Raw genomic sequence first — 13,754 nt, forward strand, 5'->3', positions numbered from 1 at the left:
TAACATATGCTAGTTTATAAAACAAATACATCGATTTAGATTTTTTCATTTGCCTTTGACCAACAATATAAAAAAATCCTTTCTTAGAGATATGAGCAAAATCGCAATGCCAGTAACTATGGTTATATATACAATAATATTGATTTTGTAGAATATTGTTTAAAATACAACTTCATATTTCGACACTTATGGAATACAACTTCCTTGAAGAACACTTAAATTACTGTACATTTGGCGGGTGATATAGATCTAACGACGTTATATTTTTATAAATTAGCCATTTGAATGGAGAAAAATATTTTTAATTTGTAACTGATCTGCATTCCTTTGAATAGAATATTTCATGTTCTTTTGAAATCATTAAAGTCCGGCAGCCGTAGTCGATACCCTGCATGACGCTGAATAGAAAATTTTGGACGTCTAGGCACTCTTATAAGATAATTGATGTGATGGCTACCGCTTGGTTAAAGTGTACAATAATCGTGAATCTTGGGTTTTCGTGTCGAAAGTCATTACAGTTTGTGTTTGAACGATGTGTAATAATGTATCAACGACAATAATAATATAAAAAAACACTAATACAATATCCTTCCAAAACATATATAGCCTCAACCCGTCCCCACAACGAAAATAATACTTAAGTTATAGTTAAAAGACATTCATTCAAACTATACTGATTAGGAAAAATTCGAAATGACCACCAATCACGTTTGCAAATGACATAACTTGATAAGAATCCCCTTGTCTGCTATTTTTATGACCAAATCAATTGTTTTCCTTGCAAATTTTTCCCTACATAAAGTGATACTATAATTTGTAATATTCAATTGCATAACAAATTCATTCGACTAGGACTTATATGTAAAGAGAACAATGCTTTGTTGTAATGTTTGGTGGGTTGCATATTGCAGGGATGAAAGCTCTTGTTAATTGGTTGCAACACAGTGGTTGGACATATTGTTTAAAACAGTCCAATGTACCCACATCTGGTAATAAATATTCCTTTCTTAAGGCAAATCGTTCATGCACATCAGGAAACATCAAGTGCCATTGCTCTCTGATATATAGGGCATTTCTTGCAAGAGATGAACCAGATATATGTAATAAAACATTTGAAAACAGGCAATCTCAAAATAAATTTTTTTCTGTGTTTTTCTGTTTCGATCGATCACGCACATACTTGAAAATACTGTCATGTTGCTTGTGAAAGCGTAAAAATGGTTTTGCTTTGAACAAGGGAGCTTTTGTGTCTGTTGTTCATTGGTTATTTTTGTTCTTGGCAATCCAAAGTATGCTCGTTGAATTCCTGTAGATATTCGTGAACATAGAATCCAAGACGGTGTTCGTCCGAACTTACAAGATCAGTTTGTTGTAGACAAAAGTCAACAACGCCACATGACCAAGCAAATTGATAATCTGATCAAAGGTGATGATGGAGCAGTAAGACTCAATGAAATTCAAGTAAGTTACTCTGCTGGATGGTGTCTGGTCCTGGAGTAGCCAGAGCTTTGCATGTATTTCATGCTTACTCGAATTTGTTGAAACATGAGCAAAGAAAGTGTCCTGATATTCGCCACTGTGAACGACAAAGCTTTGCACACAAGGATTAAGATTCATGTTCCTGCATTGAACGATTGAGGTCATTGAGGTCATTGGGAACCCATTTAGTAACCCCCTGGGAGATCTTCTAGACTTAGATAGTAGAACTGTCGTAGATTCAAGTAATATTGGAAATTTGAAGATCATCGACCAGGCGGATCAATATACAACGTTTGCGTTAGCGAAGTGTTTAGAAAGGAATCAGAAACCTCTTAGAGGTACCATTCAGCAAAACAAGCCTCGTCTTTGAGCAAACAGACTCCATAACTGATATCGAATGGAAAACAGCAGATTGGCTACTTCAGGCATTCTCATCTTTTTAAAACTGAACGTTACATGTTAAGGTCGTCGCGACCTTGAACAGTTTTATTTGTCTCGTGTTGACATGTTGAAACCGACAGGTTGTCAAACATTCCAAAAATACTACAACAATGTTTCAACAAATATATATGAATCGTCAGCTATAAACTCTAGGGTACGGATGTTGTTTGGAATGTTAATGGTCCTGATAATCTGAAATCTGCAACATGGATGCGTAGAGTGTCAGGCGTCAGACGAAGGGTCCTTCCTGACACGAACATCCAAAGTAAATGGGATTCATGTTTAAGAGTAGATAAAACAGAACTATTCAATAGCTTGACTGATCAAATAGGCAATGTACATTTTGCAGTTGATGAACTGTGGGTAGCCTTTCGTGCTGATGAACACCTTAGGTATATAGATATTCATTGTATTGTCAAATCTTTAGGTGCGTCAGATATCTGCATATTGCAGCTGAGGTAAGAATAAATACTTTGGAAATTTAGAATATTTGATGATGCCACCCCGCAATTTCAACCCTGCATCATAATCTTTAGACTCAGTTCTACAAAACAATGCAAACAACATAGCAGCAGCATCAGGGGTATATGATGCTCGATGGTAACTCTGCACACAAAAGGGTTAATCAATTGAATCTATTCCAACCTCTTCCGAAGCATTGTAGGAGCATACCAACAAGCAGTTGTTCAATTTTGAAGTTGTGCCCAGATGTACTTTCCAGTAGAATGGGACTGAGTTCGAAAGTATTCAAATGAGAAACGTTCTGATCCTCATTTTTACAGGCTGAAATTCTATGCACTGTTCATTGTCGGTGTGGTGGCACCTGCGACATAGATTGTGGGTTCGGCCATACTTTAAGTCATTCCCTATTCACATCTTGAACGACATCACTGTAGATAGTATCTTAACAAAAGTGCATACCTTCAACATAATCTTTTTTTACAGAATTTAATGTCGATGTATAAGTTAAAACATTACATTCTGTTATTCTCTAAATAATTCTTTGAAACTTTTATCAATTATTTTCTTTTCATCAGATTGCTGTTAGACATGATAGAATTATGCCATGTTATCATCAATTAGATCCGGTTTGATCTGTTTATCGTTTCAATGGAAACAATATTTTTACAATTCGTTTATTGTTCTCTTTTTCTGCATCAGTATGTTAAATACCGTTCGGTAACTGTATTAAACATATTTGGTCAAAATATGTTCAATAAATGTTTAAATTAAATAATTGATATTCAACCGTAATGAAGGTTACAAAACGGGACTCGGTCTTAGAATGTTTCAAAGTCTGTTTCACATGTATGCCAATTGTGATGGGATTTTTAGTTTTTGAAGTGCTTGGTGATTTTATTGACGATTTGGCTGGAGTTCGTTTGTATCAAAAACAAAATCCGGATACATTAGTTTTAGTCTATTATTAAAAGTATCAATCCATACACGGTTAAAGTATCTTTTACAAATGTGGTTTCTCATAGGCACAATAATGGTTATATTTATAAAACTTAAAACACACGTTAACGAACAGTTAAAGGTCATTAAGCCTTTTGTTTATCACATGAATGTGCTTTGTTTATAATCGATCATATTTCCACACTTATTGCAGGCCAACGGGAAAATATTGCGTTTAAAACTATTATTGATGGAATCCATGCTGCACCTCCGATGTCGAGCGTTATACTGTTGTTGCAGGTACACTTACTACATTACCAATGACACACGTTATACTATTGTTGAAGGTACTCGACAGCAGGTATCCATTTTGGCACCAATTGTGACAAAAGTTATACTTTTGTTGCAGGAATAAGTTGTTGAACCAACAATGACAAACGCTATACTAATGTTGCAGTCATCCTTTGCTGTTGTTAATCAAACTTCTGACTTAAAACGATGCAAAGGCATATTGTAACACTTGAATGACTGTTTTGACTGAAGAATAAAAAAAGAATTAAACATTGTTGTAGGCATCCTTTGTCATTGTAAACCAATTCCTGTCCTGGAACGATGCAGAGACCTACTGCAACACGAACTTCAGCGGTCTTGCAACCATCGTTAACGCGACTGTTCAAGATGTTCTGCGACAGACAATTGAAGCGTCCGGTCTCGAAGGGCCCTTCTGGAGTGCTGGGAAGGTGGGAGCCTATGGATTGTGGTATTGGAATTTCAAGGGTAAAACAGTTTCAAATAATACCTTTATTAAACGTTTTGGATCGAAACTTTGTCACCAAATTAAAATCAAGAAATTACATTTAAATAACACAATCTGTTCTGATAATGTACTAAGGATTAGCCTGAGAATGTATTTTTCATAAACATATCATTTTTGATAGTTGTGTTTAAGCAAAGTGTCTCAAGATGTATAACCTGTTTTATTGCAGTAAATTATGTTTTAAGTTAGGAATTGTGTCTCCAGAACAATTAGTATGCTCTTTTGGATTTGATTCGCTCTCTTGCGTTAACAAACTTATATTCGCTCAACAAAAACGTTGTTCGCTAGTTTATATAATTTGCATTAATCTGTTCAAGACGGGACAGATGAGACCTTCTCATGGACCAACTGGAACACGGGGGAGCCGTCAACAGAATTCATGTTTTGGTGTATGCAGATAATGGACAGTGCAAACAATTTTGCCTGGGGAACATCGCGGTGTTCCACAACGAGATCTTTTCTTTGTTCGCTTTAAAGAAATATCAACCTGTGTTTTTCATAATATTTTAACCAAACGGGTATATAATACATCTAATTGTCGATAAACATAAGTTGATTTGTATTCTTGTTATGGCGTTCATTGAAACTCGTATATGAAAACTGAACGTTTGCAAAATATGATGGAAACGAATAATTACACATTGAGAAAAACACATTGCTCGGTAATGATAGTATATCGTCGCTCACTTAAAAAAGTAATTGTGCGCGTATACACACTTATGTCGAACAAGTGTACCTTTGGCATGTTTCTCAACATCCGTCTCTTTAAAGAAGTCAATGCATGTACAGTGTTATTCAATCCTGACACACATAATAAATGTTTATCAAATGTATGACTTTAATAAATCGTCGTGTAAAAACACCGGTATGCTAAAATTATTGCTATTTCGTACAACTTAACCTGCGGATCAACACCGAGCTATGACAAGAAGCTCGTTCTTGTTATTAGAGAAACTTATATGTATATATATTTGTTTTTTAAAATCTTGAGAAATTCGTCATATTATGTTCCCTTATAGTATACATGTTATCGATCCGGAAAGATAGGAATGTTTTCCATTCCTTATTTTCCATCCCTTTTATCAAGCCTCAGACTTATATCAGGTCACACTATTTATGCGAAGAGCTGCAGAAACAAGCTCAGTAGCAAAAAGTAAAACAATAACCCGGTTGAATGGCACTGGGTAAACGCCAAAGACATAGAACATAAAAACAAAAATTCACAAATAAGAAACACGGAAAACAGCACAAAACTCCAAAAACAGCACAGTGCATACATACTATAAATATATAAAAAAGTAGGCATGTTTATCAAGCATTTTTATGTACCGCCTTGGAACGGTCAGTAGAATGTAAATTTACTGGGGGTTTAAATCAGTTTGTGTGCACAACCTCACTCTTATCCCAACAAGGCATCAACGTTTCGCATTATAAGCAATGGCTCGATGAATTGACAGGCTGTTACTTGAAATTTGAATTACAAATGTTCGTTCGTTCGCGCACGCGTGCAATGGCAGGTTAATTAGCCGTTGCTTTGATAAAGATCTAAAATTCAATTTTCTTTATAAGTTAACTTGAGCCTCGCTATGTAAAAGTCGTTTAGACCTCGGGGAATACTTCGAGAAAACGAACATTCGAAATAACAGAAATACAAAGCATGTTTAATTAAACACACCACATTCGAAAAAAAAACGTTTCACATAAGGTAAACATCGAAATAACAGAGTATAACATAACGAGTTTCGACTGTATACAATATTTTTTAACTGAACAATGGATCTCAACTGGTTTGTGCCAATGCAAAATAAATAACTGCTTATTATGCTTTAAATTACTTTTGTCAAGTGTAGGCGATTAACATGTTTTTAATAATATAGAAAATTACCGGTGACAATAAAACCGGTCATTGAAGACAATGCAATCAAAATAATTTGCTTGGATATCCCATTATTACCGAATAATTGGATGACGGCATTATTATATTATTTTAACAATGGACATTTTACTAACGAAAACTTCGTAAAAGAACATTGTGAATAAAATGTGAAACGCAAGGTTTTATTATATCTCAGTATTTGTATATTACTTGCATTTAATGTTTCAGTTGACAGTTTGAATGCTACCGGACAGTTGCTAACAACAGCTTTACAAACTATACTTTTCTTGTTCACCGAGCACAATATGATACAGTTTACTTAAGCTGTACGCATTCAACGCTATGTCCGGTCCTCTAAGCATTTATTGAACTTGAAGTAACGATTGCTTATATCGGAGCACTTATGAAGATAAAGCCGAACTGATTGCCCTGACAAAGCCATTACTGTGATGACTTTCAATTTAAAACAAGTTCCATTAACTTACATATGAATACCAAAAGACTTCATGGCATCTCCAGCTAGCCAGAATGTTTGACAAGTTATGAAATAGAATAAAGCTCGAATTTGGTCGTCGGGAGAGGGGAACTTTCTACAAACGGTTTATGTCGAAACTAATTGGGCGAAAATTATTAACCCTTCAATGCCTGTGATACCATTTTTATGTCTCTGTCTTAGAGATTTCGGAGTGAATTTGTTGAGAGTAGGCGCAGATTCGATCAATTTTGTTTGTTCCATTTTATTTATTACGGTTAGAAATATAACAACAAAACAGCACTTACGTTGGGACACCACTTGAACATCAATGTACATTGAAACTCTTATCACTGGTTCAAAGATGCAGATGCATTTAGTTTTATACTTCAAACGAAAATGAGACTTTATCATTTATTTTTACCAATCTTCTGTATGCACTTTTTTATGAACCTAATGGTATTATGTTCGTGCCAGAACCGGGGGAAAGGAGACGATATTACATCACAACCCTTAGGTCGTAATCGTTTATGTGACAACCATAATGGGTACCTTGCCACAACGTTCTAAACAAGTGCTATTTATATCTCGTAATTGATCAAATTTGTACCGCCTTAATAATTGCTCGTTATTTTTAACAAGCGATTGCATTATAAAGGCAAACCTACACGTTTTAAACTGGCTTTAGTCAGTGTATCGATCATTTCCCAAATGAAATATAGCAAACAAAGAATAACCCAGATCGGACCGATGGCAATGTGTTAAACTGTTCGAAAAAATACAAGAAAGAACAATGACAATAATAAAGTGATTTTCAGTTACAAAGATTATATATTGCAAGATGGAAAAGAAAACATAACGTGGCAAGTTACAAGCTTAAGACCGTTTGTTGTTTTTTGGTACTTTTTTACCTACTGGGCTTCTTCATGTTTCGCGGTGCTGCTTCTGAAACCAAATACTAAATCTAAAAGATATTGATATGTACTACTTATAAAGTATTTTGTTTAGAAATATATGCATTGTTGAATGTTTCATTTCTAAACAATTTATAAAGTGTGAAGCTTTCCCGTGCCGTTTACTGTTGTTATTGTTGTTGTTGTTTTTGTTTTTGTTGTTTTTGTTGTTGTTGTTTTTGTTGTTGTTGTTTTTGTTGTTGTCCGGTATTTTCCTCCCCTTTCTTCTTTTTTAAATCTCGGTATCACTTACCTCTCAATATGCAAAACCCTCCTATGTTTTCAACTATATAGTTACAAAAACTAGATTAATTGGTTTTTAAAAACTAGTCATATATACTCTTGTATGACAACCAAGTGGAAATCGTGACTGGCCAGGAATTAAAACAATTCTGCAGTTAGAATGTTTAACTTACATACTTGAATATAATTTGTAAATTTACTCGCATTTGAGGCAGCATTGTGGACGATTTATGACGGAAGTGTATTGAACAGGGCCAATATTTAAGAACAACTACATTTTTCAGTATTAGCACCACGAACACAAATGTGATGTGAGTTCCTTATTCAACATATCAATGCACAATTATTACACCAGAAGGTGAAGTTGCAAAGCTTTGTTATGAATAAGTCAGAACATTTATAATATACTATTTGAATAGTCTCAAAAATAATGTCTTATATGCCGCAGACGTTTAGAAGTAATTATTTTCATTTATTCACACATAACAATATTACGGTAACCAATCAACTGTATCAGTCAATTCAGATGTTACGTTTGACATTTTAGCTTTTAGTTTTTAAATCGCATAAAACGACATTGGAAATATCAATAAGGGAAATTCATTGTGTCTTGCGACATAACCACCCCTTAAATAGGAATACTTGTGTTAACAATAAAGCATTGAATTCTGTTATGACAACAATGTTATGTCCTCAGTTTTACGTAAGACCCCCCCCCCCCCCCCCCACACACACACACGATGCATACATGCCAGACGCAACAAATCATTAAAACAATCCCAGCTTGTTCAAACATAACTAAAATGAAACGCGATGGTATATAGCCCAGGGCGAACAAAGTGTAATACAGGCACTAAAAGGCTTGCATGCAACTCAGGCAACATCTGATACACCATTGATTTGACTGAGATCTACTCAGGGGCACTAATGCTTACTTTACCAACTATACAAAGCCACATTGACAAGAGCCATGAAAATATTCATGAGGTAGTCAGTTCAGTTACTACAAAAGGGTATTCAAACCAACATGAATTGCTTGTACCAATTTTTATGTATATCCTAGTACATTTGAACAACCAATCTGCGAGTCAGCCCTTTGATCAGATGCAACCTATTTAGAATTATGTGCTGACTCTCCTTAAAAAAAACATACATCATTAAAGCTGAGATGGGCCACACAGAAAGCACAACCTCTGAAATGTCAAAACTACCGAATGCTCTGCAGCTTAGCTTGACAAAACCCACTTACAATATACCAGAAATAGAACGGATTGTGTCAGCAATGTACCTGAGCGATGTTCTGCTCCTGAGAGGACCAAATAAAAGTAGGCCTTCAGGCACCATGACTGATATGTATATGTCCCATAGAAAAGGAAAACCCAAGGACATAAATGGTGGCAACTTACCAAGTATCATTCACGTGAAATTTGTTAGCTATACAGCTTAGTCAAATTTCATCAAATCTAAGGCACAGTGAAAATCAAAACAACATTTATCATAACAACATGCATACTTTTGTAAAACCAATTAAAGCAAATCTTCATCTCTTGTGATAGAAAACACAACCGATCGGTTAAACTCTTACATCTAACTCAACCGTGTCCAATATATGACAACCCACTTACAATATATCTCCCCTGAAAGGTCAAACCCTACCATTCTTAATATATAACAATCCACTAACAATATAACCACTTTCAAGACATCCAAACCATATTAAGCTTAACAAAAGGGGCCAATTGTAGCAAACTGGATAACTTATTCATATGATATATTTTCATTATTGACTCAAAATTAACCAATCAATAAACATTTCGGCCAACTTAACGTAACCAATGAGTTCAATGATTTTGATTAAAACTGACTTCTCGACAGTACTATTTCACAATAATTCGCCGCCATCCCCTTTCTTCCGTCTTCTAACGTATAGTTGCACTTTCTTTCTCTTAACATTCACCTGTACAAAAGCATACATACCTCAAACATTGCAGTATTATAACATATCCAAGTCCTCATTTATACCAAGTTTCAAAAGTTCTCAAGCAACTCAGATGAGAGACAGAATACAATCATCGCATAAGCTTCTTTTTTTCTTCGCAATTCTGTCAAAATCTAAACCATCTAACATTTATGAGATAAAGTGTCATTCCTATGTTTCTGTGATTCATTATCATCATCTATGCTTTTGTATAATATATAGTTTAAACGAATATTGCCCTTTCCGCTAATTAGTCATACCAAATACCTATTGAACGGACACTCGATTTAAACCAATGCAGTTTTTCACACTTGTTTTGGGGTATTCCTGTATCAATCAAATATTTTAACCAAAAACAGCTGCTTTGTAAATACGTCAAATAAAATATCAATATAACTTTAAACGAGGAAGTTCAAAATAGTTTTCGTTTTCAAACAACATCAGAAGACTTTTTGTAAATGTTCAATGTTATGTATATACTCAATGTTTGTTATATCTTTGCTTGGATTGTTTTAATTTTCTGACGGTATCAATTAAATAGCATTAACACCACAATCCAAATACGAAATAGCTTTATTTTGTTTCCAATCAATGTATGAGGCCTTAACTCTCAAAGAAAAGTCTGGTAGCAATGTTAGTCACAAACATAAACGACCCCTCTATCGAAAATACCAGGCAGCGTTTCATTGATATACATATTGACACTAATGGTTTAAATAGAGGTTTTCTTTTATGATATATTCAATGATCTCAACGGATCATATGCTTTTATGTGTACGTAGTAAAAAATAAATTCCAGGAAATGGAAATATGAAGCTAAATAGACAATGATGTAGCATATTGTAATGCATTTTGCTGAAAACGGATCTGGATTTATTATTTTACGCCGCGGCATTATTAGAAATATCTCAATCCATATACGATTGGATTTGTTTTACAAATTTTGATATGGCATTTGAAAGAAAAGATAAATAAAACTGTTTCAAAGTCCTGTATCTGTTTGTTCATCACATGAATGTGCTTTGTTGGTAGTCGATGATATATCAGCATTTGTAATTGTACAACAACCGGAAGAGATGCAATGTAGTATTTGTTCCCTTACAACGAACTTGTTCTGTGTCTTTATCTTATTTTCTCAACAGGAAACGTTTTGCCGAAACATATGCAAACGGTCGATAGTCTAATGTCTATATGACGCTGCAAAGTTTCACATACCATCATTTACAAAAATGTACGTCTGCTGTCACATTGCGTGCGTTTGCACTGCGCTTTTAGGAATATGTTTCGGCGAAAGATTCTTTCTAATTGAATCAGTAAATACGAATCTATTTGAAAGAATCAACTCGCCGAGTTTATTGTCATGCTCGAGGCGGTGCGCAACTACTTTAAACTGTAACGTTTTTGCATACAATTCTCGTACAAGGAATTGTGATCTCGGGACGGAATTGTCCTCGAATAATATGGTGTTTTCTGGTAACGGCACACTGATATTTAGTCTGAACAGTGGGAGTAGCCAGAATACGACAGCGGCAATATCAGAGTCACCAGAATCCGCATATCCTAATTCGTCGACGACAACAGCAGCAACAGCAACAACATCAGCAAATGCAGCAGAGTTATCGACTTATCAGGTGAACAGCTTACTGTTGGCATTTCCGATTCAATGTTTAGGAGCAATTTTAATTTTCCCATCAGAACTTTGCAATATGATCGCTTCTAATCTAAGAACAACTTGGCCGGTATTCATCAAATATATTAAGTCAATTTCTTGAATTCCTGATTTAAGTCAATCTTTATTATTATCATAAAAATATAATTGCTTAAGGTTTTTGAAACATTAAGTGTGGATTTTAAATCAAATCAATGGAAAGAAAATTGTTCAAAATTATAAAATGATGAATTGTCTTATATGACCAGTGAAATACTTAAAATAATAAGACGTTTTATGAATACAGGTTAGAACATTAATTCAAAAACGGATATTTCTCATTTTGAACGTTCTGTTAATCATCAATTAATTTCGTGTACATTTTATTGTCATTGATAATAATCACTCATTTCTGTCTAATTGTAAACTTTACATGTACACTGATGTTATAAGGATATATAAGCTCGTATATTGTTATTGTTTTCATATACGATTAAACAGATACAATTGGTGGACTTATTCACCTCTTAATGCATCAATGATAATAAAAATAGGAATATAAATAAATATTCAAGGCTGTAAATTTATCATTTTCTTATATGTAATACGGATGTATTTTGCACTAAGCTCACGCACTTTATTGTACAATTATTATATATAGCTTAAATCGATGGTTGGTAATAACAGTGGATAGTTGGCAGACCATAGACTAGTTCACATCACATACATGCTTTATTACCATCCTTGATTATCAACACCATCTAAGCACGTATAAAGTCCTTAAAGTCTCACAACGAATACGAGCGAATAGGTAGCTCCACCAATGACAAACTTTATAATATTGTTACAGACATCCTTTGTCGTTGTGAATGAGTCGCTGTCCTGGTCCAATGCCGAGACTCATTGCAACACGAACTTCAACGGTCTTGCTGCAATCGTTAACGCGACTGTACAAGAGGTACTGAGACAGACCATAGAATCGTCCGGTCTCTCAGGACCGTTCTGGACCGCAGGGTCGAGGGTGGGGAACGGGGAGTCTTGGTATTGGAATTTCAAAGGTAAATCGACGCACGTATATTGGTATTATTCAATTTCCTTGATTGAAATTCTTAATAAACAGTCAATAGATTACAAATGGAGTTCCACATTAAGTTGTTTTAGTATATTTTAAACCGGACTAGTTTGATTATTTTCAGATAATTGTGTTCTACTGAGGTTTGTATAAATATAACATTTCTCACAAACATGTACCCTGTCATATTCAAGTAAATGATTTCCATTGAATAGAAATATTTGTTTCACTGTTAATTTATGAGAAAATATAGAAAAGGCACCCTCAATGACCAGGTCAGAGCGAAATTCGAACGTTTTCGTTTGTGAAAGCATATCTGAAACCACTGAGGGTGTATATCCAATATACACTTCGCTACTAATAGCCTAAAGGCTTATTTTCATCGAGTATCCTTTGTTTTACAAAAAAAAAACGCTCACTTGGTCAGTTTTTGACTATTGATCATTATCAGTAAGTTAATGGTTGAACGTAACCTAAACATGTAATTTTCAGTTCAAGAATGCCGGGAAAAAATCAGGGAATATACTTTGAATATGTGTGTTTTCAAGAGGTTACATGTGTCGTTAAGTATATAATTTTTAATATCAGCATTTTGGCAAAAACATCATTCTTAAAGTTTGATAAATCAACAACATTGCAACGAAGCTCATTTATCTCCTAGCTTTGTATCCATGCATGGAATTTCGGATCTTTTGTTTCGGATTTTCGGAACTTACTTGATTTAATGTTCGACGGTATTTGTTTTACTAGATATGCTCAAGTTGTGGTATCCAAAATTGATTATGGCATTGAAATTTACTCGGAGTGTACGGATAACCCACATAAAGCATGTGACCGCTTTTTAACAATCGAATCGGTCATTTATGTGTGAGACATAACGTTATATGTGCTGCGTTTTCGGCATCTGATACAATTAGTGCGCGTCCTGTAATCGCTTAAAATGTATAGCTGTCAAACACAAACTATTATAATTTGTGGTATTATATCTCTCATTGAAATCATGAACTATTCATGTTTTAAATGCTCATTAATCTTTTACCAGATGGGACGCAGGAGATCTTCTCTTGGACCAACTGGAACACAGGGGAGCCATCTTCAAATTTCAACTACATGCAAATCATGGACAGTACCACCAACTTCACCTGGGGAGCAGCACAAGCTCCCAAAACAAAGTTCTTTCTTTGTTCACTTTAAAGACACCCATTTATTGTTTGTATCATACACTCTGGAACAAAGGGTTTTCAATCAAAATAATTAAAAATATATAAAATGTTTTTGAATGTTTACAGAATGAACTTTTTATTCAACATGTTGACGCTACATATGGAAATTACTTATAGAATAAATAAATCGATATTTTATATTAAAGCCTTTGCT

The sequence above is a fragment of the Mya arenaria genome, chromosome 17 (assembly GCF_026914265.1).
Source record: "Mya arenaria isolate MELC-2E11 chromosome 17, ASM2691426v1".
Lineage (NCBI taxonomy): Eukaryota > Metazoa > Mollusca > Bivalvia > Myida > Myidae > Mya > Mya arenaria.